Source organism: Microcaecilia unicolor, chromosome 1, assembly GCF_901765095.1.
Source record: "Microcaecilia unicolor chromosome 1, aMicUni1.1, whole genome shotgun sequence".
NCBI lineage: Eukaryota > Metazoa > Chordata > Amphibia > Gymnophiona > Siphonopidae > Microcaecilia > Microcaecilia unicolor.
This window is the reverse complement of record NC_044031.1, coordinates 415,781,282-415,808,906: the sequence shown is the minus strand read 5'-3', so window position 1 is coordinate 415,808,906 and position 27,625 is coordinate 415,781,282. Positions and strand designations below refer to the sequence as shown.

The 27,625-nt window shown below is 49.8% G+C and overlaps 1 protein-coding gene across 2 annotated transcripts in view; it reads right to left on the bottom strand.

Annotated features, from left to right (window-relative positions):
* The window catches only part of DEK (DEK proto-oncogene), a 166,893-nt gene extending 141,309 nt beyond the window's left edge, over positions 1 to 25,584 (bottom strand). Inside the window, exon 1 of one of the 2 annotated variants that reach the window (XM_030211616.1) lies at positions 25,398 to 25,584. The gene's annotated coding sequence lies outside the window, so the exon portion shown is untranslated. The remainder of the gene's footprint in view (positions 1 to 25,397) is intronic. The other variant, XM_030211608.1, reaches the window with a different exon arrangement.
* Between the last annotated feature and the right edge of the window lie 2,041 nt (positions 25,585 to 27,625).

Genomic DNA, 27,625 nt, shown 5'->3' with positions numbered 1-27,625 from the left:
CGTGAAATGGAATGTGTAGTTTTATTGTTCCTACGGAAAACTTTTGGCTTTTATAATTATCATTTCTTTGTAACTTGTTCAATTTAACTTTTTTAGTATCACTTTTAAATTTAGACAGATGCTTATTAACATTCACTATTACTTTCCTTGAATTCTGGTAGACTAATCTAGAGCAGTTGTTGGGCAGACTGGATGGGCCATGTGGGTCTTTATCTGTCATCTTTACTGTGTTACTGTGCGTTACCTTCTATCTTAACTTCCCCCTGGAGGAGCAAGTGGGAACCAGTGGACAGTCCTCTGGGAGATAATGGGGTTTAGACTCCCCCAAATTCTTCAGTTTCCCCCCAAGTATTCTCCAAACAGCAACTAACTTTTAGGGGCAGCTTACTCTGCCAGCCTTAGAGGCTGCACCTGCAGGGGACAATTACCAAGGCCAATGACCAGGGAGAAATACATACAAGGCTGTATAGCGCATTCTCCAGGAACGCTGCCCCCAACTCCAAGTGCACTACCTCCAGGAACTCTGAAAGTTACTGAATCCAACTCAGCAGGGCACGGGCATGGAGAAAGCAAAGGCCTGTTTGAGGAGCTGTTCCACCTTCCTGTCATGAGAATCTTTCATCAGAGCCCCCTTCCATTAAAATCATGTTCTTCTTGATCATTGCTGGGACCAGCACATACCCTAGGCAGCTGCAGCAATCTGTCAAGGTCATCCCTTATCAAGGAGTAGAGCCTACCCAAAAGCATAATACCCCTCAAAATACAATCCAGAGCATCCCATTCCACTATCATCTGGAAGAGGGCCCTATGCAAGGGAAAAAAAACTTTAGAGCAGTACTTCCTAATCTTTTTGTGGCTGTGACCAAATGATTGTGGCAAAATTAAAAAAAAAAAAAAACAACCCTGTGTGACACCCCCCCCTCCAGAGGTGCACAATAATGATGCACCTACAGAGGACTCACCTACACTGTCTCCCAAAGGCAGGTTTTGTGATCCCATTTGGGGTCTCAACCCATAGGTTGGGAAGCTCAGCTTTAGGGGGCGTATGAAAGCCCTTCTAGATGGGTATCACCCCATCCAAGGGGGCCTAAATCCAAAATTAATCAGCTGCCCCAGTTTCTCATAGTGGAACAGCTGAACTACTGGATCCTTTTTTTCAACTGGGGAAGAGTTCCCCAGGACTGGGGACACCAACTGCAAGGGAGAGCAATCATCACCTGCTCTACAAAGATTCAAGGGTTTCTTACCAGAGAAGCTGGAGGCAGAAGTCCCAGTCTGCCTCAAGCTCCCCACCAAGGTGACAAATCCTATTGGCGCTACAGCTCAGCACCCCCTGAGCATAAGCATCTTCTTACAAAGCCTGCCCGATGCAGACCACGATGGCTGGAACCATCTGGTCCCTGAGGGCCGTGCCACGATCGTCTGTCAGAACTGCATACCAGCTCAGGTAGGGGAGCTAACTCCTCCACCAACCCTGCAGCCATACTAGAACTATGCCGAGGAGCGCAATGGGGGGGGGGGGGGGGGGGGGAGATAAGAAACCGTACCCCCCCCCCCCCCCCTCACCAGCCAGTCAATTCAAGCTTGGGGCTGCAGAGGGCAAAGTACCTCCGAGCTAAACTGGGGTAAGGGCCATGAAATAAATCCCAGGAGCAATGGCCCAAGAACTCGCGTGTGACACAGACCCTGAGGTCTGCTCACCAGCCAAGACCAACCTACACCAACTGCTGGAGACAAAGAAATACTGGAGAATGCCAGGCTGCACCAGACCTTACACTGGTGATGTCATTGGAATAGTTCCATTTATCTGTAAGTGGTAGATACAAATCAAAGTCAGGTATACATATAAAGTAGCGCATATGAGTTTATCATGTTGGGCAGACTGGATGGACCGTACAGGTCTTTTTCTGCCATCACCTACTATGTTACTATCTACTTCCACCTGCTGATAGGGGAACTCAACCCATCAGTAAGGGCTCTAGCAAGAACTATAATTTAATGTATTACTGTTGCCATTCAGTCCTTCTGTATGCTAATAATCATGTATATAAAACTGACAAAATATAAATAATCTAGCAGGCTTCAAAAGAATACAGCAGCATTTTTCAACCAGTGTGCCATGGTCAGGAGCTGCATGAGAACAGGGTCTGCAGGAATCCCGTGGGAATCCCCTCCAGGTCAGCAAGGATGGAGATAGTTTCTTGTTCCAGCGGGGGTTCCCTTGGGAGTTTACAAGCTTCTGTGACCATCTACCTATCTAGGATCCTCCCTTCAATAATTCAGCACAGCCGCACTTGCTCTGTGCCCAGGCTGATACAGCAAGGCTCACACTGACACATGTATGCGCCAGCACCATGAACAGAGGTCACCTGATCTACTGGCGCATTCGTGTTACGACCCCCATGTGCAGCTGGCCCGTGCATGTGGCACTGAGTCTTGCTGCATCAGCCTGGGCAGAGACCAAAGCATGGCTGCACTAATTATTGAAGCGAGGACTGACATATGCATGAGCCAGCATCATGATCAGAGGTCACCTGATCTACTGGCGCATTCGTGTGGTGACCTCCATGTGCAGTTAGTCCATGCATGTGGCACTGAGTCTTGTTGCATCAGCCTGGGCAAAGAGTAAGCATGGCTGCACTGAATTATTGAAGCAAGGACTCGGAGGACTTCCTGCACAGTGCCAGTTCTGTGGCTTGCCATCAAAACAGTACGTGTGAAAATATTGCACCAGGAGTTATAAGATCAGCACTGATTCTGATTGCATAAATTGACTATTCCTTGACAAAGTCTTTAAAAAAAATGTAATATAAACTGGTCAAAAATAGGGAAAACAAAGTCTGAGACAAGATTGGGAAGTGAAGCTTCACGCAAAACAAAGTCTGAGACAAGATTGTTTTGCATGAGGCTTCACTTTCCTGTACCTACTGCAACTGAAAAATCAAACATGCAAAATTATGCAAAAAAAAAAAAAAAAAAAAGCTACAGGACTTATGCCCAATTGTTAAATTTAGTCCTCAGCAATCAGACAAGTGTACAATTATTTTTCTGGGGATTTTATTCCCTTCTTGAACTTGCAGGAAATTAAACACTGGCTTAGGCAAAAGATCAGCTACAATTTTTGTAACCTGAGTGCCGAAAGATGGAAAAAGGTTGAAAATCACTGGAATAGAGGTTGGTAGAATTCCTCATAGCAAAAAAGCTCAAGAACAAGGTAGTCAATCCAAAGCAAATTTTAGAGGGAGATTAAAGCTTGTTATTTCTGAATGTTTTTCTTCCTGTGTATGTAGCTGTACGGTCCTGTGGCACGGAAGAGACATTTAAAAGGAGAAATTAGGCCTTACCTGCTAATTTGCTTTCCTTTAGTCCCTCCGGATCGGCCCAGAATGTGACTGATGGGTTGTGTACGCCTTCCAGCAGGTGGAGACTGAGAACTGTGACTCTAGAAAGAGAGCCAATAAGAGCCCTTGCCAGCTAGAAAAAGATCCAGTATTATCATAACAAAGCAGAAGGAAAGGAGCAGAACCTCAGCTGTGCATTCACGGGCCTGAGCAACCACTAGCACTTCGACAACACAGAGCCAGTGCCTCATATCGTACATGCTTCCAAGAGATGCCACTCCAGGCAGAGGACTTATTTCTTTGTTGTGTCCTTTTTTTTTTGTTAAACAATAACAGCAGAACATACAACTCAGCTCCAAGAGGAACTCAGAACAACAGAATACACTGAGGGAGGGATCTGGGCCAGTCCAGAGGGACTATTGGAAAGCAAATTAGCAGGTAAGGCCTAATATCTCCTTCCTTAGTGTCCCTCTGGAGCGGCCCAGAATGCAACTGATGGGAAGTAACAAAGCAGTATGAACATGGCAGGAATCTAAGTAACCCCGCCGAGAGAACCATTGTACCGAAAACCGCATCCTTATGACACTGCACATCCAACTGAAAATGCTTTGAAAAAAATTACAAAGACGACCAAGTGACCTCCTTAGAAAACTCCAAAGGAGGTACCAGAATAAACGTTCCGCCCAAGAGGTCAACTGTCCTTTCATAGAAAGCGCCTTCACTCCCACCAGTATTGGTTTTCCGGAGAGCAAATAAGCTATCATGTCTTTAAGCCAACAAGAAACCATAGGATTAGAAGTCATGATCTCTTTGCGCAAAGCCCTGATCAGAAGAAACATATGATCTGTCCCACAAACTTCCTCCACAGACTTTAAATACTGCTTGAGAACTTTCTAGACAACAAGAGACTCCAAGGAACGCCAGGCCTCCAATTCTGAAGATGACCGAGCAAAGACAAGACCACCGACAGACAAGGGAATCAAGACAAGACCTTGGGAAGAAATGAGAGAATGGGGTGCAACACCACCCGATCCTTAGAGAAGTCCAAAAACGGAAACTCACAAGAAACAGCCTGCAGCCGAAGTGATAGCCACCAAAATACTGACTTAGTGTCAAGTCTTTTAAAACTACTGGAAGCCAAAGGCTCAAACGGAGGCCTGGTTAGAACTGAGAGCACCAAATAAAGATGCCAACGAATAAAACAACCAACCGGGAAGGACGCATAAGGTTCGCCCCGCACAAAAACCCTGGCTACAACCGGATGGCCGACCAAGGCCTTACCTTGAACGCAACCACGAAAAACAGGACAAGGTGACAACTTGTACCTTGCCAGACCTTTGTCAAGACCTCACTGCAAAAATCTACAACTGCTGAACTGATATACGAAAGGGCGAGATGTACAGCTCCTCACACCACACCTCAAGAAATTTGCCAAGTCCTAACATAACTTAGGAACGTAAACAGACACCTCGACTGAAGCATAGTGGCCAGTACACTCGCCAAGTACCCTCTGCTTGCCAACTATGAACGCTTAAGAGCCAAGTCTTAAGGCAAAATTAAGCCGGATCCAGATGAGACACCGGGCTCTGCATCAGAAGACCTATCGACTTCGGAAAACGAAGAAGAGAACTGACCAGAAGGCACCAAAGATCATCGTGCTTAGGCCTGCAAAGCTAATATGAATCTACCAAAATCATTTGGCCTCCGAGTATCTGGATCTCTGAAACAGACGGCCTACGAGAGGACTAGAGCAGAGCGGCTGTCCAAAGCCAAAGGAGCGTTAACTCTTCTCTGTGCTCTGGGGTTCTCAGCAACTGATGTATAGTTGAAGCTTCAAATTGAGCATGGACGCAAAAGAACCATCGTCAGAAGTCCAACGCTTTACCACTGCTTGAAACGCTAGTTGCCAAGAGCCCACCCTCTGAGATCCAGCAAGTTTCGAAAGAGAAAGCCTGCCTGAATGTTTTGAACACCTGCAACATGAGCTGCAGGAAGAGCTACTCAATGCAATTCCATCCAATGCAGTAGCTCTGCTGTCCTGTGCTTCACCTGACGACACCTCGTCCATTCTTGCCAACTAATATATATGCCACCACTATGGCGCAGCAGTCTGACATGATGTGGACTGACTCACCTGCCAGCCGGTGACGAAATACCTGGGAAGCCAACCAAAGTGCTCTGGTTTCCAGATGTCTCCTGTCGAGAGCGTGAGCATACCGCTCCTGACAGTGAGATCCTCAGCTTCTGAGACCGGCATCTCTTGTGACGACTATCCATTTCGGCTGCTTCAAAGGCATACCCTTGAATAGATTGGACCTCCGGAGCCAATAGCGGAGGCAGCCCCTCACCTGCGTTGGAAGGGACAAATTTTGTGTGCAGAGACTACTTCTGCGGCAACTACCTGGAGAGTAGTGACTTTTGAAAAGGCTGTGTGTGAGCCCATGCCCAGGGCACTGCTTCCATCGCAGGTGCCATGGAACCCAGCCTGAAGATAATTCCTTGCTCTGGGCCTCGAGGACTGCAACCACAGGCGAATCTGAGACTGCAACTTAAGGCTACGGCCCAGGGAGAGAAGAACCCGACCCAGCCGAGTATCGAAACACCCCCTAGACACTCTAGCGACTGGGGCGACAGTAGACGACTCTGCTGAGAGTTTACTACCCACCCTAGGGACTGCAAAAGGGGCCTGACCACTCTCCTCATATGACTGTTCTGATCAGCCAATCATCCAGGAAAGAATGAAAGAGGACGCTCTCTGTTCTGAGAGCCGCTGCCACTACTACCATCGTTCATGGTAAGAGTACGAGGGGCAGTCGCCAGCCTGAAAGGCAGCGGCCGAAACTGATAGGGCTCAGCCAACTCCGCAAGCAGAGAAAAAGTAGATGCATGGCCCGAAAAAGAATATGAAGATAGGCCTCTGTCAGAACCAGCGAAGTAAAAAAAAAAAACCTCTCCGGGCGGGCCATTTTACTAAGAGACATATTTTCAAAGCACTTTGGGAGGCTAAGTTCCATAGGTTTCTATGGAACTTTGGGAGGCTAAGTGCTTTGAAAATGAGCCTCTAAGTGCGCTAAGCAAGGACTATGTGAATTGGCACGTGTTAACTGTTTCTGCACAAGCAAGTAAGGCTTTTACTGAGAAGACATGATGGTTAGCATAGGCTAATTCACGTGAACTCCACGTTACTCGTGGGAATTAGGCAAGATTTGGACTTAGAATGAGCATAGACTACATACTACAGTTAGCACATGATAAATATGGCACGCTAACTGACACTTTTGTAGGTAGGCAGGTTCCCTTAGCACTGCCTCAATGATAGGTGCTGAATTGTATCCACGCTAATTGCAACCAGCACACTAGTGCAGTTCTTAGTGCCACAATTTTTGAGAAGATGCTGGCACACTCCCAATAACTATCAAAAAGCCTCTGCATTTAGCACGTTATAACATCTGACAGATCTAGATGCAAACTACTTCTCGGTTCTGTAGACTGGAGCTAGATACATGCTCCAAGAAATGCATAAAATCATTTATTGATAATTTTCATTAATGAGCAGAGAAGCACATCCTTCTGGGAATTATTAAGACACCATCCAACATTCCTCCCAAAAGTCCTTACACCTCGCATTACGTTTAAACTATTTCCTTCCCCCCCCCCCCCCACCCCCTAAATCAAGTCAGGGCATACCTTAGTAAGAGCAGCCTCAGCCCTCTCCAGACTCACCAAAGTGGGGTGTGCTCACAGAATTCAGCAATCAACAGCCTGCACTTGAGAGCCCGGAGGCTACTCCCAGCCCTGCCAGCAAAAGTCCAGTGATCAGCTCACACTTGATGAAAGGAAAGCGAGTCTGTCTCCTCTGCTGATTTAATTACAGGGAGCTCACGCTAAATGCCGGACTTTAATCAGACCCCACACCGAACATACCTAACCACACTAGAAGTACCTCATAGGTACACTATGGTAAAAATTAGGGCAAAAGAATTACCTTCTGTAAGACAGCATACAGTTAAACTAGATGGTAAAATTATGTATAATCATACCTGATAATTTTCTTTCCATTAATCATAGCTGATCAATCCATAGACTGGTGGGTTGTGTCCATCTACCAGCAGGTGGAGATAGAGAGCAAACTTTTGCCTCCCTATATGTGGTCATGTGCTGCCGGAAACTCCTCAGTATGTCGATATCAAAGCTCCATCCACAGGACTCAGCACTTAGAGAATTACACCCACGAAGGGACACTCTGCCCAGCTCACCACCGCCGAAACGGGGGAGGGGAATTAACCCAGCTCATCCCCACACAAGTGGGGGAGGGGAATCCGTCCAGCTCATCCCCGCGGAGCGGGGGAGGGACACCACACCCGCCGATGCGGGGGGATCTGGCTTATCCTGCAACCGCAACCGCGGGAGGAGCTGACTGACCCGAACACCGCCGAAGCGGGAGGGGTACAAAACTGCCCTACAGCCGCACGAAGCGGGAGGGAGTGCCGGCAGAATTATAAGTCTCAATCCAGCCCCGTAAAACGGAGGGGAGAGGAATGCAGCAGCTCACTGTAACACAAACTCGTCTTAACTCTTGAAGAATCCAAGTGAAAAAACTTGAACACGAAGTCCTTCTGAAGTAACTGAAGACTAAACTTGAACCTGAAATGCAACCAGAACAAAACAATACAGATATCTGGGAGGGGCTATGGATTGATCAGCTATGATTAATGGAAAGAAAATTATCAGGTATGATTATACATAATTTTACCTTCCATATCATCAAGCTGATCAATCCATAGACTGGTGGGATGTACCGAAGCAGTACTCACCCAGGGCGGGACATAGAAATCCCTGACCGCAACACTGAAGCTCCAAACCGGGCCTCCGCCCGAGCAGCCACAGTCAAGCGGTAATGCTTGGAGAATGTATGGGCCGAAGCCCAAGTTGCCGCCTTGCATATCTCTTCCAAGGAGACGGAACCGGCCTCTGCCATCGAGGCCGCCTGAGCTCTTGTGGAGTGAGCCTTCAGCTGGATAGGCGGCACCTTCCCTGCGGCCACATAAGCCGCTGCAATGGCTTCCTTGACCCATCTTGCCACTGTAGGCTTAGCAGCCTGCAGACCCCTACGAGGACCTGCAAACAGGACAAACAGATGATCCGATTTCCGGAAATCATTGGTCACTTCCAAGTATCTGATGATGACTCGTCTCACATCCAGATATTTAAGAGCAGAGTACTCCTCTGGGTAGTCCTCCCTACGAAAGGAAGGGAGACAGAGCTGCTGATTCACATGGAAGCGAGAAACAATCTTGGGCAGAAAGGAAGGCACTGTGCGAATAGTCACTCCTGCCTCAGTGAACTGCAGAAAAGGCTCTCGACATGAGAGCGCCTGGAGCTCGGAAACTCTTCTGGCTGAAGTGATAGCCACCAAAAAGACTGCTTTCAACGTCAGGTCTTTCAGAGATGCCCTCGACAAGGGTTCAAACGGCGGCTTCTGCAATGCTCTTAGCACCAGGTTGAGATTCCACGCAGGCACCACTGAGTGCAGAGGAGGGCGCAGGTGATTAACTCCCTTGAGAAAGCGCACCACATCTGGCTGGGAAGCCAGGGAAGCACCCTTCAGGCGGCCCCTGAAGCAAGCCAGAGCCGCTACCTGGACCTTAAGGGAACTGAGCGACAGGCCTTTGTCCAGACCTTCTTGCAGGAACGCCAACACTGAAGAAATTGGAGCAGTGAAGGGAGAAAGTGAGCCTGCTTCACACCACGCTGCAAAGATACGCCAAACCCTGGCGTAAGCAGTAGAAGTAGAGCGTTTCCTCGCTCTCAGCATAGTGGCGATGACCTTGTCTGAGAAGCCCTTCTTCCTCAGACGCTGCCGCTCAATAGCCAGGCCGTAAGACCAAAGGGGGAGGGATCCTCCATCACCACGGGACCCTGATGTAACAGGCCCTGCTCCACTGGCAGCCGCAGAGGATCGTCGACTGAGAGCCTGATCAAGTCCGCATACCAGGGACGTCTGGGCCAATCCGGACCCACCAGGATTATCCTGCCGGGATGTCTTGCCACCCGGTCTAGGACCCTGCCCAACATGGGCCAGGGTGGGAACACATAGAGAAGCTCTTGAGTCGGCCATTGTTGGAGAAGAGCATCTACTCCCAGGGATCGAGGGTCCCGTCCTCTGCTGAAGAAGCGCGGCACTTGGCAATTGGCCGATGACGCCATCAGATCTAGGCTCGGCTGGCCCCAGCGCTTCGTGATGTCCAAGAACGCCTGAGCAGATAGCTGCCACTCTCCGGGCTCCAAGGTATGGCGACTGAGAAAGTCCGCCTTGACATTCATGACTCCGGCAATGTGGGCCGCTGACAGCTGTTCCAGGTTCGCTTCCGCCCACTGGCATAGACTCATAGCCTCCTTGGCTAGAGGGGCGCTCTTGGTACCTCCCTGGCGGTTGACATAGGCCACAGCCGTGGCATTGTCCGACAGTACCCGTACAGGCTTCAGCACCAGTACCGGGATGAACTCCAAAAGCGCCAACCGAATGGCTCTGAGTTCCAGGAGGTTGATAGACCACTTCGCCTCTGCAGGAGACCAGAGCCCCTGCGCTGTCCTTCCCAAGCAGTGGGCTCCCCAGCCCGACAATGAGGCGTCCGTCGTGACGACAATCCACTCTGGGGTCACCAGAGGCATTCCTGCAGACAACTTGTCTGTCTGCATCCACCAGCTCAGCGCCTTGCGCACTGCTGGATCCAAGGGAAGACGCACCGCATAATCCTCCGACATCGGAGTCCAGCGCTGCAGCAGAGAGTGTTGTAGTGGTCTCATATGAGCCCTGGCCCAGGGCACCACTTCCATCGTGGCCGTCATAGAGCCCAACAGCTGCACATAGTCCCAAGCCCGAAGAGGAGAGGCTACCAGGAACTGGTCCACCTGAGCCTGAAGTTTGACAATCCGATTGTCTGGCAGGAACACTCTGCCCACTTGGGTGTCGAATCGAACTCCCAGATACTCCAGGGACTGAGTCGGACGCAGCTGGCTCTTCTCCCAGTTGATGATCCATCCCAGGGAGCTCAAAAGAGCAACTACCCGGTCCACAGCTTTGCCGCACTCTGCATAAGAGGGGGCTCGGATCAACCAGTCGTCCAGATAAGGATGGACTTGTACTCCTTCCTTTCGCAGGAAGGCCGCTATGACCACCATTACTTTGGAAAAGGTCCGCGGAGCAGTAGCCAACCCGAACGGGAGGGCTCTGAACTGGAAGTGTCGGCCTAGGACTGCAAAACGCAGAAAGCGTTGATGAGGAGGCCAGATGGGAATATGCAGGTACGCTTCCTTGATGTCCAAGGAAGCCAGGTACTCCCCTGCCTTCACTGCCGCTATAACAGAGCGGAGAGTCTCCATGCGAAAGTGCCGCACTTTCAAGGCCCGATTGACCCCTTTGAGGTCGAGGATAGGCCGGACAGAACCTCCTTTCTTTGGTACCACAAAGTAAATGGAGTAACGCCCCTTGCCAAGCTGACTTTCTGGCACCGGAACGACCGCACCCAGGCGGATCAGATTGTCCAAAGTCTGCTGCACTGCCACAGCTTTGACCGGAGACTTGCAGGGAGAGAGTACAAACCCGTCTCTTAAGGGTCGGCAGAACTCTAGCTTGTAGCCGTCTCTGATGACTTCCAGCACCCAAGCGTCTGAAGTTATTGTGGTCCACTCGCCCAGAAACGAGGACAGCCGTCCTCCAATCTGCACTGGGGCGTGGACCAAGACCCCGTCATTGGGTACGAGACCCTGGGGGAGGACCGGAGGGAGCACCTCCGGGACGGCGGTCTCTGCGAAAGGAACGCTGCTTGGGGGAGAAATGCCTCTTAAAGGAAGAGGGGGCAGAAGAACCCGACCTGCCCGGGCGTGTACCCGACGGGCTTCCTGAAACCGTCCTCTGGAGGTACCGGGACGAGCACTAGCCCGAGCCCTGACCTCTGGTAACTTCTTGCCCTTAGACGTGCCGAGATCGGTCACGATTTTGTCCAGCTCGACCCCAAAGAGCAGCTTGCCTTTAAAAGGCAACCTAGCCAGGCGGGATTTAGAGGCGTGGTCAGCAGACCAATGTTTCAGCCAAAGCCACCGCCGCGCAGAGACTGTCTGAGCCATGCCTTTAGCTGAGGCTCTCAAGACATCATACAGCAAGTCTGCCAAATAGGCTAAGCCCGATTCCAGGGCTGGCCAATCATCCCTCAAGGAATGATCCGAGGGGGAAGCCCGCTGCACCATAGTCAGGCACGCCCTGGCCACATAGGAGCCGCAAACTGAGGCCTGCAAACTTAAAGCAGCCGCCTCAAAGGACGACCTTAGGCCGCCTCCAATCTCCTGTCTTGGGCGTCCTTTAGGGCCGTGCCACCTTCCACCGGCAATGCCGTTTTCTTAGTCACCGCTGTGATTAAAGAATCCACGGTAGGCCACAGATAGGCCTCACGTTCACTCACAGCCAAAGGATAGAGGCGGGACATAGCCCTAGCCACTTAAGGCTCGCTTCTGGGACATCCCATTGAGCCGAAATTAAGGTGTGCATGGCATCATGCACGTGGAAGGTTCTAGGCGGGCGCTTCGTCCCCAGCATAATGGCAGAGCCAACAGGGGCTGAGGGAGAGACGTCCTCCGGAGAGGAAATCTTCAAAGTGTCCATGGCCTGTAACAACAGGTTGGGCAAATCCTCTGGGCGAAAAAGCCGCGCTGCAGAGGGGTCATCCGCTCCATCCGAGCGGGGATCCGTCTCCTCCAAGGAATCCGCAAAGGACCGTTGGGAGACCTCAGACACGCTGCCCTCATCTACATCGGAGGAGACAAATTCCTCCAAGGCCTGGGAATCAACCCGAGGGCGTTTACCTCTGGGAACCTCAACCTCTTTACCAGACGAGGGAGCGGGGGCAGCGTTGTGCATGAGGAAGGCCTGATGCAGCAGCAAAACAAACTCGGGGGAGAAACCCCCCAGACTGTGCACCCCCGCAGCCCGGGCAACAGCCCTAGGCGCACTCTCACCGGCGCTCGCAACAGCGGGGGAGAGGCCTGCTGCGCATCCAAAATGGCGTCCGGCGCGAAACTCCGCGAAGGAGCCGCGCGGGAAGAACGGCTCTTAACTTTAGCCGCTTCTGTGCCGTCGCCCAAATTAAGGGCGTTCATGGCATTAATGTCTCCAACCTCAAGGGCGGCCCAAGAAGAAGCCGTCCGAGCCGCGTGGCCGGCCAAAATGGCGGAGGCGAGGAGCGGGGGATGGGCGTTTATGGCGGGAAAAACCGCCACGCCGGAGGAAGGACCGGGACATTCATCGGTCACGAAACTGCCACCCAACAAGGGCGAATCAGGCTTTAAGACCCCCGCATCCCCTCTAGAAGCGCTCAAGCGACCCGGGGAGCGACCCTCAGCGCCCTCGCCCTCCGACGCCATGTGCCACGAGGAGAAGAATCGGGGAACCCCCGCCCGCTATAAAAAGGTAAAAATTACCTGCTGTCCGCTCCGAGTTGTAACGACCTGGTGTCCCAGTGAGTAGCTGCAATAGACGCTTAAATAAACGTCGAAATAAACGCCTTTAAAGACGTTTAAAATTTTTTTTTTTTTTTTTTTTTTTTCACCGGAGCCAGCGGGGGGGGGGAGAAAAGGAGGGACCTGGCACCACCAGGTTTGCACTTGCTCAAAAGAGCCCTCAACCCCAGGCACTCAACAAAACCTAAAAATTAGGCTTGGAGGCCTAGCCAGAGCTGCTGCTGCTGTGTGTGACCACCACCTGCTGAGATAGAGAACATACTGAGGAGTTTCCGGCAGCACATGACCACATATAGGGAGGCAAAAGTTTGCTCTCTATCTCCACCTGCTGGTAGATGGACACAACCCACCAGTCTATGGATTGATCAGCTATGATTAATGGAAAAATTATGTATAATCATACCTGATAATTTTCTTTCCATTAATCATAGCTGATCAATCCATAGACTGGTGGGTTGTGTCCATCTACCAGCAGGTGGAGATAGAGAGCAAACTTTTGCCTCCCTATATGTGGTCATGTGCTGCCGGAAACTCCTCAGTATGTCGATATCAAAGCTCCATCCACAGGACTCAGCACTTAGAGAATTACACCCACGAAGGGACACTCTGCCCAGCTCACCACCGCCGAAACGGGGGAGGGGAATTAACCCAGCTCATCCCCACACAAGTGGGGGAGGGGAATCCGTCCAGCTCATCCCCGCGGAGCGGGGGAGGGACACCACACCCGCCGATGCGGGGGGATCTGGCTTATCCTGCAACCGCAACCGCGGGAGGAGCTGACTGACCCGAACACCGCCGAAGCGGGAGGGGTACAAAACTGCCCTACAGCCGCACGAAGCGGGAGGGAGTGCCGGCAGAATTATAAGTCTCAATCCAGCCCCGTAAAACGGAGGGGAGAGGAATGCAGCAGCTCACTGTAACACAACTCGTCTTAACTCTTGAAGAATCCAAGTGAAAAAACTTGAACACGAAGTCCTTCTGAAGTAACTGAAGACTAAACTTGAACCTGAAATGCAACCAGAACAAAACAATACAGATATCTGGGAGGGGCTATGGATTGATCAGCTATGATTAATGGAAAGAAAATTATCAGGTATGATTATACATAATTTTACCTTCCATATCATCAAGCTGATCAATCCATAGACTGGTGGGATGTACCGAAGCAGTACTCACCCAGGGCGGGACATAGAAATCCCTGACCGCAACACTGAAGCTCCAAACCGGGCCTCCGCCCGAGCAGCCACAGTCAAGCGGTAATGCTTGGAGAATGTATGGGCCGAAGCCCAAGTTGCCGCCTTGCATATCTCTTCCAAGGAGACGGAACCGGCCTCTGCCATCGAGGCCGCCTGAGCTCTTGTGGAGTGAGCCTTCAGCTGGATAGGCGGCACCTTCCCTGCGGCCACATAAGCCGCTGCAATGGCTTCCTTGACCCATCTTGCCACTGTAGGCTTAGCAGCCTGCAGACCCCTACGAGGACCTGCAAACAGGACAAACAGATGATCCGATTTCCGGAAATCATTGGTCACTTCCAAGTATCTGATGATGACTCGTCTCACATCCAGATATTTAAGAGCAGAGTACTCCTCTGGGTAGTCCTCCCTACGAAAGGAAGGGAGACAGAGCTGCTGATTCACATGGAAGCGAGAAACAATCTTGGGCAGAAAGGAAGGCACTGTGCGAATAGTCACTCCTGCCTCAGTGAACTGCAGAAAAGGCTCTCGACATGAGAGCGCCTGGAGCTCGGAAACTCTTCTGGCTGAAGTGATAGCCACCAAAAAGACTGCTTTCAACGTCAGGTCTTTCAGAGATGCCCTCGACAAGGGTTCAAACGGCGGCTTCTGCAATGCTCTTAGCACCAGGTTGAGATTCCACGCAGGCACCACTGAGTGCAGAGGAGGGCGCAGGTGATTAACTCCCTTGAGAAAGCGCACCACATCTGGCTGGGAAGCCAGGGAAGCACCCTTCAGGCGGCCCCTGAAGCAAGCCAGAGCCGCTACCTGGACCTTAAGGGAACTGAGCGACAGGCCTTTGTCCAGACCTTCTTGCAGGAACGCCAACACTGAAGAAATTGGAGCAGTGAAGGGAGAAAGTGAGCCTGCTTCACACCACGCTGCAAAGATACGCCAAACCCTGGCGTAAGCAGTAGAAGTAGAGCGTTTCCTCGCTCTCAGCATAGTGGCGATGACCTTGTCTGAGAAGCCCTTCTTCCTCAGACGCTGCCGCTCAATAGCCAGGCCGTAAGACCAAAGGGGGAGGGATCCTCCATCACCACGGGACCCTGATGTAACAGGCCCTGCTCCACTGGCAGCCGCAGAGGATCGTCGACTGAGAGCCTGATCAAGTCCGCATACCAGGGACGTCTGGGCCAATCCGGACCCACCAGGATTATCCTGCCGGGATGTCTTGCCACCCGGTCTAGGACCCTGCCCAACATGGGCCAGGGTGGGAACACATAGAGAAGCTCTTGAGTCGGCCATTGTTGGAGAAGAGCATCTACTCCCAGGGATCGAGGGTCCCGTCCTCTGCTGAAGAAGCGCGGCACTTGGCAATTGGCCGATGACGCCATCAGATCTAGGCTCGGCTGGCCCCAGCGCTTCGTGATGTCCAAGAACGCCTGAGCAGATAGCTGCCACTCTCCGGGCTCCAAGGTATGGCGACTGAGAAAGTCCGCCTTGACATTCATGACTCCGGCAATGTGGGCCGCTGACAGCTGTTCCAGGTTCGCTTCCGCCCACATGGCATAGACTCATAGCCTCCTTGGCTAGAGGGGCGCTCTTGGTACCTCCCTGGCGGTTGACATAGGCCACAGCCGTGGCATTGTCCGACAGTACCCGTACAGGCTTCAGCACCAGTACCGGGATGAACTCCAAAAGCGCCAACCGAATGGCTCTGAGTTCCAGGAGGTTGATAGACCACTTCGCCTCTGCAGGAGACCAGAGCCCCTGCGCTGTCCTTCCCAAGCAGTGGGCTCCCCAGCCCGACAATGAGGCGTCCGTCGTGACGACAATCCACTCTGGGGTCACCAGAGGCATTCCTGCAGACAACTTGTCTGTCTGCATCCACCAGCTCAGCGCCTTGCGCACTGCTGGATCCAAGGGAAGACGCACCGCATAATCCTCCGACATCGGAGTCCAGCGCTGCAGCAGAGAGTGTTGTAGTGGTCTCATATGAGCCCTGGCCCAGGGCACCACTTCCATCGTGGCCGTCATAGAGCCCAACAGCTGCACATAGTCCCAAGCCCGAAGAGGAGAGGCTACCAGGAACTGGTCCACCTGAGCCTGAAGTTTGACAATCCGATTGTCTGGCAGGAACACTCTGCCCACTTGGGTGTCGAATCGAACTCCCAGATACTCCAGGGACTGAGTCGGACGCAGCTGGCTCTTCTCCCAGTTGATGATCCATCCCAGGGAGCTCAAAAGAGCAACTACCCGGTCCACAGCTTTGCCGCACTCTGCATAAGAGGGGGCTCGGATCAACCAGTCGTCCAGATAAGGATGGACTTGTACTCCTTCCTTTCGCAGGAAGGCCGCTATGACCACCATTACTTTGGAAAAGGTCCGCGGAGCAGTAGCCAACCCGAACGGGAGGGCTCTGAACTGGAAGTGTCGGCCTAGGACTGCAAAACGCAGAAAGCGTTGATGAGGAGGCCAGATGGGAATATGCAGGTACGCTTCCTTGATGTCCAAGGAAGCCAGGTACTCCCCTGCCTTCACTGCCGCTATAACAGAGCGGAGAGTCTCCATGCGAAAGTGCCGCACTTTCAAGGCCCGATTGACCCCTTTGAGGTCGAGGATAGGCCGGACAGAACCTCCTTTCTTTGGTACCACAAAGTAAATGGAGTAACGCCCCTTGCCAAGCTGACTTTCTGGCACCGGAACGACCGCACCCAGGCGGATCAGATTGTCCAAAGTCTGCTGCACTGCCACAGCTTTGACCGGAGACTTGCAGGGAGAGAGTACAAACCCGTCTCTTAAGGGTCGGCAGAACTCTAGCTTGTAGCCGTCTCTGATGACTTCCAGCACCCAAGCGTCTGAAGTTATTGTGGTCCACTCGCCCAGAAACGAGGACAGCCGTCCTCCAATCTGCACTGGGGCGTGGACCAAGACCCCGTCATTGGGTACGAGACCCTGGGGGAGGACCGGAGGGAGCACCTCCGGGACGGCGGTCTCTGCGAAAGGAACGCTGCTTGGGGGAGAAATGCCTCTTAAAGGAAGAGGGGGCAGAAGAACCCGACCTGCCCGGGCGGTACCGACGGGCTTCCTGAAACCGTCCTCTGGAGGTACCGGGACGAGCACTAGCCCGAGCCCTGACCTCTGGTAACTTCTTGCCCTTAGACGTGCCGAGATCGGTCACGATTTTGTCCAGCTCGACCCCAAAGAGCAGCTTGCCTTTAAAAGGCAACCTAGCCAGGCGGGATTTAGAGGCGTGGTCAGCAGACCAATGTTTCAGCCAAAGCCACCGCCGCGCAGAGACTGTCTGAGCCATGCCTTTAGCTGAGGCTCTCAAGACATCATACAGCAAGTCTGCCAAATAGGCTAAGCCCGATTCCAGGGCTGGCCAATCATCCCTCAAGGAATGATCCGAGGGGGAAGCCCGCTGCACCATAGTCAGGCACGCCCTGGCCACATAGGAGCCGCAAACTGAGGCCTGCAAACTTAAAGCAGCCGCCTCAAAGGACGACCTTAAGGCCGCCTCCAATCTCCTGTCTTGGGCGTCCTTTAGGGCCGTGCCACCTTCCACCGGCAATGCCGTTTTCTTAGTCACCGCTGTGATTAAAGAATCCACGGTAGGCCACAGATAGGCCTCACGTTCACTCACAGCCAAAGGATAGAGGCGGGACATAGCCCTAGCCACTTTAAGGCTCGCTTCTGGGACATCCCATTGAGCCGAAATTAAGGTGTGCATGGCATCATGCACGTGGAAGGTTCTAGGCGGGCGCTTCGTCCCCAGCATAATGGCAGAGCCAACAGGGGCTGAGGGAGAGACGTCCTCCGGAGAGGAAATCTTCAAAGTGTCCATGGCCTGTAACAACAGGTTGGGCAAATCCTCTGGGCGAAAAAGCCGCGCTGCAGAGGGGTCATCCGCTCCATCCGAGCGGGGATCCGTCTCCTCCAAGGAATCCGCAAAGGACCGTTGGGAGACCTCAGACACGCTGCCCTCATCTACATCGGAGGAGACAAATTCCTCCAAGGCCTGGGAATCAACCCGAGGGCGTTTACCTCTGGGAACCTCAACCTCTTTACCAGACGAGGGAGCGGGGGCAGCGTTGTGCATGAGGAAGGCCTGATGCAGCAGCAAAACAAACTCGGGGGAGAAACCCCCCAGACTGTGCACTTCCGCAGCCTGGGCAACAGCCCTAGGCGCACTCTCAACCGGCGCTCGCAACAGCGGGGGAGAGGCCTGCTGCGCATCCAAAATGGCGTCCGGCGCGACACTCCGCGAAGGAGCCGCGCGGGAAGAACGGCTCTTAACTTTAGCCGCTTCTGTGCCGTCGCCCAAATTAAGGGCGTTCATGGCATTAATGTCTCCAACCTCAAGGGCGGCCCAAGAAGAAGCCGTCCGAGCCGCGTGGCCGGCCAAAATGGCGGAGGCGAGGAGCGGGGGATGGGCGTTTATGGCGGGAAAAACCGCCACGCCGGAGGAAGGACCGGGACATTCATCGGTCACGAAACTGCCACCCAACAAGGGCGAATCAGGCTTTAAGACCCCCGCATCCCCTCTAGAAGCGCTCAAGCGACCCGGGGAGCGACCCTTAGCGCCCTCGCCCTCCGACGCCATGTGCCACGAGGAGAAGAATCGGGGAACCCCCGCCCGCTATAAAAAGGTAAAAATTACCTGCTGTCCGCTCCGAGTTGTAACGACCTGGTGTCCCAGTGAGTAGCTGCAATAGACGCTTAAATAAACGTCGAAATAAACGCCTTTAAAGACGTTTAAAATTTTTTTTTTTTTTTTTTTTTTTTTTCAACGGAGCCAGCGGGAGGGGGGAGAAAAGGAGGGACCTGGCACCACCAGGTTTGCACTTGCTCAAAAGAGCCCTCAACCCCAGGCACTCAACAAAACCTAAAAATTAGGCTTGGAGGCCTAGCCAGAGCTGCTGCTGCTGTGTGTGACCACCACCTGCTGAGATAGAGAACATACTGAGGAGTTTCCGGCAGCACATGACCACATATAGGGAGGCAAAAGTTTGCTCTCTATCTCCACCTGCTGGTAGATGGACACAACCCACCAGTCTATGGATTGATCAGCTTGATGATATGGAATGCACATATTCTGTCCACAGAAAAGAATCACACTCTTTTTCAGAGCTGCCTGCAAAGTGGATACAGTAAACATATCTGTATTCAGAGGTATACCTCCAATTTCTGAGTGATACTCACAGCTATAGCACTTAGCAAGATTTTAAACCAGAAACTTTCAAAAGAAACCTCAGGGAAATCTGCCCCCTATTCACCTTCATGACCTCATATTACACTGACAGGAACTGGTAATATAAGCACCTATACTTCCAAACATGTCAGCTTCTTCAAGGGAGAACCTGCTGTCTTTCCCCTTGAGGAATCAAAACAGGACAAAACCTCTACGTCAGGAAGACCAAACAGAACAAAATAGAGGCTGATCAAATGATGATTCCAACACTAGAGATATTATGAAGTCAGTGGCGGTTTACATGAGTGTGACTTCCGATCAGCCTGACTGCATTACAGACTCTCAGATACCCGCTGAGATGTAATGAACTATCCATGTAACACCTGATGTAGGCGATATGCTGAAACATGGACCGTGTCGGGTCCCTTAACATTTGCATCAATGAAGTGTGTCTTCATAATATCTCCAGTGGTGGAATTGTCTTTTGATCAGCCTCTACTTTCTTCTGTTTGGTTTCGCCTACAGGAAAACAGCCTTGCCTAAGACCTGTAACCCAGGCTGTTCTGCAGGGCAATTTAAGCTAGAAGAGAAAATTTAAAAGACAAATGAGGGCTGGGCAGAGAAGCCAAGGGAAATCCCAAGATGCTTAGCCAAACAAGATACAGAACAGAGTGTTCAGAAATCTGAGACATCATGGAGAAGGAAAAAGGATCTAAAATATGAGCCACAGTGCTCAGCATCCACGTCCCCCATGCAGATACTGCCGGCAAAACAGCAGCACTCCTGGATGGCAAAGGCACCAGGAAAGCCACGGGCCGAGATGCAGAGGATGGCAAAATGGCAGCATTCTCGCCAAAACTGAAGCCGACTAAAGCGGACAAGAACCACCTGAATCAGACCTCCCCGATACCAGCGCCACTGACTAAGAAGCCATGTCCCTATCTCTGATGAATATCCAGCACTGTCAAGCACTTGCTACAGTCGCTGACATCTAGCACTGCGGCAGAGCTTGTCTACCATGATGCTGAAATCGGCGCCTTTTTTTCCCCAATCTGTGCCACAGCCAAAAGTGGCAAAGGAAGAGGGAAAGGCCAGCCGCAAAGGGGAGAAAGGGTGCTGCTTTGCTCGCTTGCACTCACTAAACAGTTGATAGCTGGATTTTTTTTTTTTAAGCAGCTGCCTCTTTCTGCCTGCACAGCTCTTCCCCCGAACAGACTGAGGCACAATCAAAGACACATATGCATCACTCCAATGCTAGGGAGGACATGGGGGGAGGGACCTGGCCACCTGAGCGTGATACCCCCTAGGCTGTAAAAGACCCCTACAGATCTCAGCTTCCACCAACAGGCAAAACCTCAGATGCACAGCTGGGATCTAATACCCTACACAGAGGAACCCTCTGCTAAGCCTTAAAAACAAACTGAACAGAGAAAGGAACCATAGAAGAGAGATACCTAGGAATGAGACTGAAGGGCTCACCACCTTCCACCTGCTGGAGACTGAGAATACTGGATCTTTCTCTAGCTGGCAAGGGCTCTTATTGGCTCTCTCTCTAGAGCCACAGTTAAGTACATAAGTACATAAGTAGTGCCATACTGGGAAAGACCAAAGGTCCATCTAGCCCAGCATCCTGTCACCGACAGTGGCCAATCCAGGTCAAGGGCACCTGGCACGCTCCCCAAACGTAAAAACATTCCAGACAAGTTATACCTAAAAATGCGGAATTTTTCCAAGTCCATTTAATGTCCTTTAGGAATCTATCTAACCCCTTTTTAAACTCCGTCAAGCTAACCCGCCCGTACCACGTTCTCCGGCAACGAATTCCAGAGTCTAATTACACGTTGGGTGAAGAAAAATTTTCTCCGATTCGTTTTAAATTTACCACACTGTAGCTTCAACTCATGCCCTCTAGTCCTAGTATTTTTGGATAACGTGAACAGTCGCTTCACATCCACCCGATCCATTCCACTCATTTTATACACTTCTATCATATCTCCCCTCAGCCGTCTCTTCTCCAAGCTGAAAAGCCCTAGCCTTCTCAGCCTCTCTTCGCCTGCTGAAAGGCGTGACAACCCATCAGTCACATTCTGGGCCAGTGCAGAGGGACGCTACGGAATAACAGGTTCACATTCATGCTCAACTCCCGAGGGAATTCTGCACTGGAAAAAAAATTCCATAAAATTCTCCTGCCACCACAGATTTCAGTGCAGGACTAGGAGACAGAAGCTTACTAGAAAGAAGACATGCTAGTTTGAGAATTAAGTTACTTCACTAACAAAGGTTATCAATAGAAATCAAACAAAATAAAACATGGAAAAGAAAATAAGATGATACCTTTTTTATTGGACATAACTTAATACATTTCTTGATTAGCTTTCGAAGGTTGCCCTTCTTCGTCAGATCGGAAATAAGCAAATGTGGTAGCAGATCCTATACAATAAAACTCACCCTCAACGTTCTGAAGACACTGACGTCACTTCCTTCAAGACAGGTTCGAAGGGTTCATGGTGGTGAAGCCACCGAAATCGCCAAGGGCGGAGAATGGTGTCACACACCGAGGGCGGAGCAATGGCGTACGGTTCAGGAGGTGCGGAGCAATGGCGTCAGAACGACGAAGGGGTCGGCTGGTAGGTAGGTAGGGAGAAGGGGGGGGTGTTGGGGATGAAAACCTTGCTAGCGCCCGTTTCATTTGCTCCAGAAACGGGCCTCTTTTACTAGTAGTATATATAAGAGAAACATCAAAGCATTACTTTGACCGTCTGACAGAGTGGGAGGGTGGGGGTATGCATGGGGACATCAAAGCATTTCATTGATATTCTAACAGGATGGGTGTTGGTACGTGAGAGGAGGGTGATAAACAGAGAGATACAACTTTATGGTTTATAATGGGCTAGAAAACCACCTCTCTATTCACTAACAAAAAAATTACCCTTCAATTTGTTTGATGACCCTTATTTCTACATAAAGAACTGTGTTAACCAAAATACTTCACATACATACAAATTGTCATACATCTACAGTCTTGTGTGACACTAAACAGATAAACCCCCAGATTCTATATATGGCGCCTAGATTTGAGCACCAAAATTTGGGTGCACTCCTGAAATGTGTGTGCAAATTAATTAGCATCAATAATTGGGTGCCAAAAACCAAAATTTGGGTGCGCTCCTGAGATGCATACAAATTAGCTAATGAGCCAATTAGCATCAATAACTGGGTGAAAAAACTAATTCACATTAATTGGCACCCATTACCACCTGCACTTGATATAAGGTGCGGCAACTAATCATGTAACAAAGGGGGTGGCCATGGGAGGGGGAATGAGCACATCAGGGGCATTCTAAAAGGTTACACACATTGTTACATAGTAACATAACATAGTAACATAGTAGATGACGGCAGAAAAAGACCTGCACATTCCATCCAGTCTGCCCAACAAGATAAACTCATATGTGCTACTTTTTGTTTATACCTTAACTTGATTTGTATCTGCCATTTTCAGGGCACAGACCATAGAAGTCTGCCCAGCACTAGCCCCGCCTCCCAATCTCGGCTAAGCTTCTGAGGATCCATTCCTTCATGTTTATCTCACACATTTGAATTCCGTTACCGTTTTCATCTCCACTGCCTCCCGCGGGAGGGCATTCCAAGTATCCACCACTCTCTCTGTGAAAAAATACTTCCTGACATTTTTCTTGATACAGAATACTGCACCAACATTTATACCAGAATTTCAGCAGGCTGGCACCAAGTTAGGCGCGGGACTCTGCGTAATTCTATTAACAGTGCACCACTCATCAAATTCCCCTCCGAGTGACTGATCCAAGCATACTTGCGACAGATACCAAGGGTTATGATAAATGTAAAACAGAGTAAGGGAAGACAGGAGACCCACCAGCAAAGTCTCCAGTGATACTAGCTGGTGCTCCTGGATAAGAACAAACTATGGGGGTCTTTTACATAGTTTTTAGCGTGCACCAACTATACTATTCCTATGCTAGCGCACCGTTGTAAAAGGGGCCTTATATCAAGTAAATGTCCAGCCCTATTAATATGATAAACTAGAGAAACTACAGCTTAGGGCCTCACATTACAAGGTGCCTCATTATTATTATGTAGTACTTAATAAAAATATAGCATTCTATGCCCACTTTTTCACAAGCATGGACAACTATTATATTTACTTTCTACTTAGATGGAGCATTATTAACATGGGCTACTTTAGCACAGGCTCTCACTGCATAAAATGGGTTACTGTTATAAGCCTGCTTATTTTAAATGAAGGACCCCAAGTTCATAACTTTCTCCCCCCCCCCTTAATCGGGGAGGGGAGGCTCTTGAATAATATAGTTTAGGGGCCTAATATACATTAATCTGGCAGCCAGTTTTGGAATGCGCTACCAAGATCCATCCAAACTATAAACGGCCTTTTGCCCTTCAGAAAAGCATTAAAGACCCATCTCTTCAAGAAAGCCTACCCTAAAGACGCAACATAACTAAAGCTTGCCCACATGATTCTTATGACAACTGTTTATACACTGACCATGTTTACTATTATCCTATTACTATCCTTTATCTATTCCTTTCCTTCTTCCTCATGCCTACCTCCTAACGCTTAATTCCTTACGACTTTGTTATTTTTTTATTTTGTTACGATGTAAGCTGCATTGAGCCTGCCTTGTGTGGGAAAGTGCGGGGTACAAATGTAATAAATAAATAAGTTCTATGTATGGAGCACATTAATCCTCCCTTCCGCCACCACACACACACATTTTAAATTTGTGAAAGTTTTCAGTCTTTAAAGAACATGAACAGTCACAGTGAAAGTTCTGAACAGGAAACTTGCATTTTTCAGATTCACAATGTTGTCAGCTATACTGAATATTTACACTGGTTTCATAGAATAGATTCTTTTCTCTAGAATATTTAATATGTAACAGTATTATAAAGACTTTTTCTTAGGTATGGTTATATTTATTGATCTTCGTACTGTTATAGAAAACCCTTGTTTCAATAATCTTGTTTAGAAAAAATGCGTTTATGTAAGCAGCAGCAAAGATCATATTTACATTACAACCTTCCTGTTTACAGTAATGCGGCGTGTCATAGCTTCCCCCCCCCCCCCCCCCCCATTTTTTAATAAACATGCATATCACAAAAATGCAACTCCTTTGCTTCAGGGAGCAACTTTAGCACACCATAGTTAACATTACCAGGCAGCTACTGGTATGTCAAATTGACCTATTGTACTGTTCACTATAAACTAAGTCTGGGTTAAATTTAAAGATATTACATCGATCATTCTAATGCAAACCAAAACTTTACCATTCTATAAAACACGTACAAACGCTTAGCTTTGTGATGTATCCTACTTGCTTATCAAAGTGAAAAATAATGGTAAAAGGCACCAAAACAGACTAGACAGCAAAGCTGCCTTAATGACTCTAATGAGAGAGAGCCAATGGCTAGCGAGAGGCGCAGACGAGCCAGGCCTGCGTTTAAAGCCAGCTTCCTCGCTGCGGCGGCGCAGGCCCTTGTCTCTCCACACAGCCCGGATCCCGGCTCTCTGAAACACGGCGGGAAATACAAAGGGGTCGCGATCGTGTTAAATAGCGCTCCCCGAACCCCTCCACTTTCGCGAGTCCTAAATAGACGTATTTATAAGGAAAACAAAAGGTCAATTCACGTTTTTGTTGTGCATCAACTTCCTTGCCCATTCCTGAAGGCAACACGGATAAAGCAGATCACACACATACACACAGCAGACATAAAGAAAATGGCGAAAAAAAACAGCTGGCTTGCAAGACGCCCCCACCCCCAGCCTGCAAGGATCTGACCATACAAACATGCTGAATGATATTGCTGCAGCAGCTCCACAAATGCAGCTAAGCCCGCGAAAATAAAGGGGGGAGGAAGGGAGAAAGAAATGGAGGCCGCCCCGCGCTGCAGAGTTGGCGGGACAGGAGCTTGTTGCGCGTCTGCGTCTCGTTTCCCCTCGGATCCCCCACCCCCCCATTCTCTCTAAAGTCCCTTAATTCTGTCTCTTCCGAGTTGCGGCCCGCTATTGGAAAGCTGGCGACTACTATAGAACAGTCGCCTCTTCCATTCCTGACTGCGACACGCTTGATAGTAAGGTACACTACCTCGAGAAACCCACAGCCCACATGCACTCACCTTACCTTTCAGTAAGCACCTGCAATGAAGAGAAAATAGCGCTGAACAAATCGGTAACCCGTAGGGAGAAGGTGAAGATCGCAGCGCGTCAGGGGGGGAAAAAAAACCCCCAAGAAGAGAGCGTGCACTTCCCTCAGTCACCACAACTGTAAATACTTGTTTTTTTAAAATGGAGGTTCTGGAACCAAGCGGGAAAGCGGCGGCCAATCAGCGCGCGCGGCGAGCCGAGGAGGAGAAAAAGGGAGCTGCACCACCTCGGTCCTGGGTCCTGGGGCCGTTCTGCTCTGGAAGCGAAGCTCCCGCTTGAGTCGCAGACCTCGCTGGCCAGCCCCAGGAACCGAGATGGAGCCAGGGCTGATACCGTTCGTTAGACATAGTCATGCATAATTCCAGATGTTGTCGTTAAGTTGAGAAAGGAAGGAGGTATGAGAAATTGACTCTTTTAAAGTCCTTGTAGTGTGTTTTGATTTTCAAAATGTGGTTGCGGTAGTACCCAGTTCTAGTAGTGGGTGTATTTGGTTTTGGAGAACACCAGATTCTTTGTATGTTGGATGAACATATCCATAGACTAAACAGGACCGCGCTGGAAGGGCTTGGGTATCCTTCAGACTTCCCCTCCCCTTTTAATTAATTTTCATACTCCTAGCTCCCTCTCCCCGGAGATTTTAATAATTAAACTCATCGTCTCAACACTGCTTCTCGTTCTCCCATAGCAATCCTGTAAAAATCCATAATTGGATATCATGCTTTTAAATGTCAAACACTGCTGTGTATGTTTGTATCCACTCCTCAGCAGGTAAACAAAGGTGGTGGCTGATGGCCCTTTAAGTGTTGATCTCTTATTGTGTTTTGCCACGTGCAGAAGCTACCACCACGTGACCTAAATGAAAAGCAACACCCTGCCAGGTTAGGTGATTATCTAGTCCTTACTAATGGGCAGATGATTGAAAGCCTACTTCTGCCAGCTACATTCAGCCACAGTAACTATAGTAACGTAGTAGATGACGGCAGAAAAAGACCTGCACGGTCCATCCAGTCTGCCCAACAAGACAACTCATATGTGCTACTTTTTGTGTATACCATATGGCTCCAGAAAAAGGAGGACGGATTGAGCCAGCCGGGTTTTACTTCCATTGCTTTCCATTGAAAGCAATGGGCAAATACTTCGATTGAAAGCAATTGCTTTCCATTGAAAGCAATGGAAGTAAAACCCGGCTGGCTCAATCCGTCCTCCTTTTTCTGGAGCCATATGGTAACCCGTGCTCTTCAGGACACAGACCATATAAGCATAGGGGTCGGTGGCCCAACTGTTTGGGGAGGCTAAAGGGGGTGGGGTTAGGGGTGGGGCCAGAGGCGGAGCTTACATCCATAATTGGCTGACAACACAGAAAAAAAATAAGTAAAAATAAGTCACAATACCTTTTATTAAATGTAGATATTATATATGTATCATATGTCAAAGAATAAAGTGGTTGCTCAAAGCATATACTAACCACAATCGTTCAACTGCAAAACAGCAAGGTCAGGTATACATATAACGTAGCGCATATGAGTTTATCTTGTTGGGCAGACTGGATGAACCGTACAGGTCTTTTTCTGCCGTCACCTACTATGTATGTTATGTTACTATGCACAAATTTGTGCAAAAACACACTCAGAACCTTACTGTAACATAAATATTACACTGGGCTGACCCTAATACACCAATATACCACCCATACGGAAAATGCAGACCGTCAACAATATGAAACAAGGGATCATAATATCACAATTCTCATGTAAAGCCACAAAACACCCTTTTAGGGTGGATAGTACTCACAATGAGCTCCTTTTATTAGCGACCATATGTAGATCCTTCAAGAGGTAGTGTGTCATGATTTAGGCTCTACACCCTTTCTGATGTTTTGGTGCCACCTCAGTAAGGCCAACACACAATCTCTCCACTGCAAAATACTATACACAAACTTGTGCAAAAACACACTCATAACCTTACCAAACCATAACAGCACTAATTCCAAGAATAGGACGAGCTACAACTTTATGTGTGGAATGGCAGCATTGTAATTACACCAGGCTCTAAAACACCAGTACACTACCTAGTGAAAAAAAACCCAAAAAGGGCTGCAAATACTACATGCTAGATCACACATGAAAAACACATGACACAGATATGAAGGCAAAATATTGAACTGGAAAGTTACCTCAAGTCAGACTCAGCATGCAGCAAT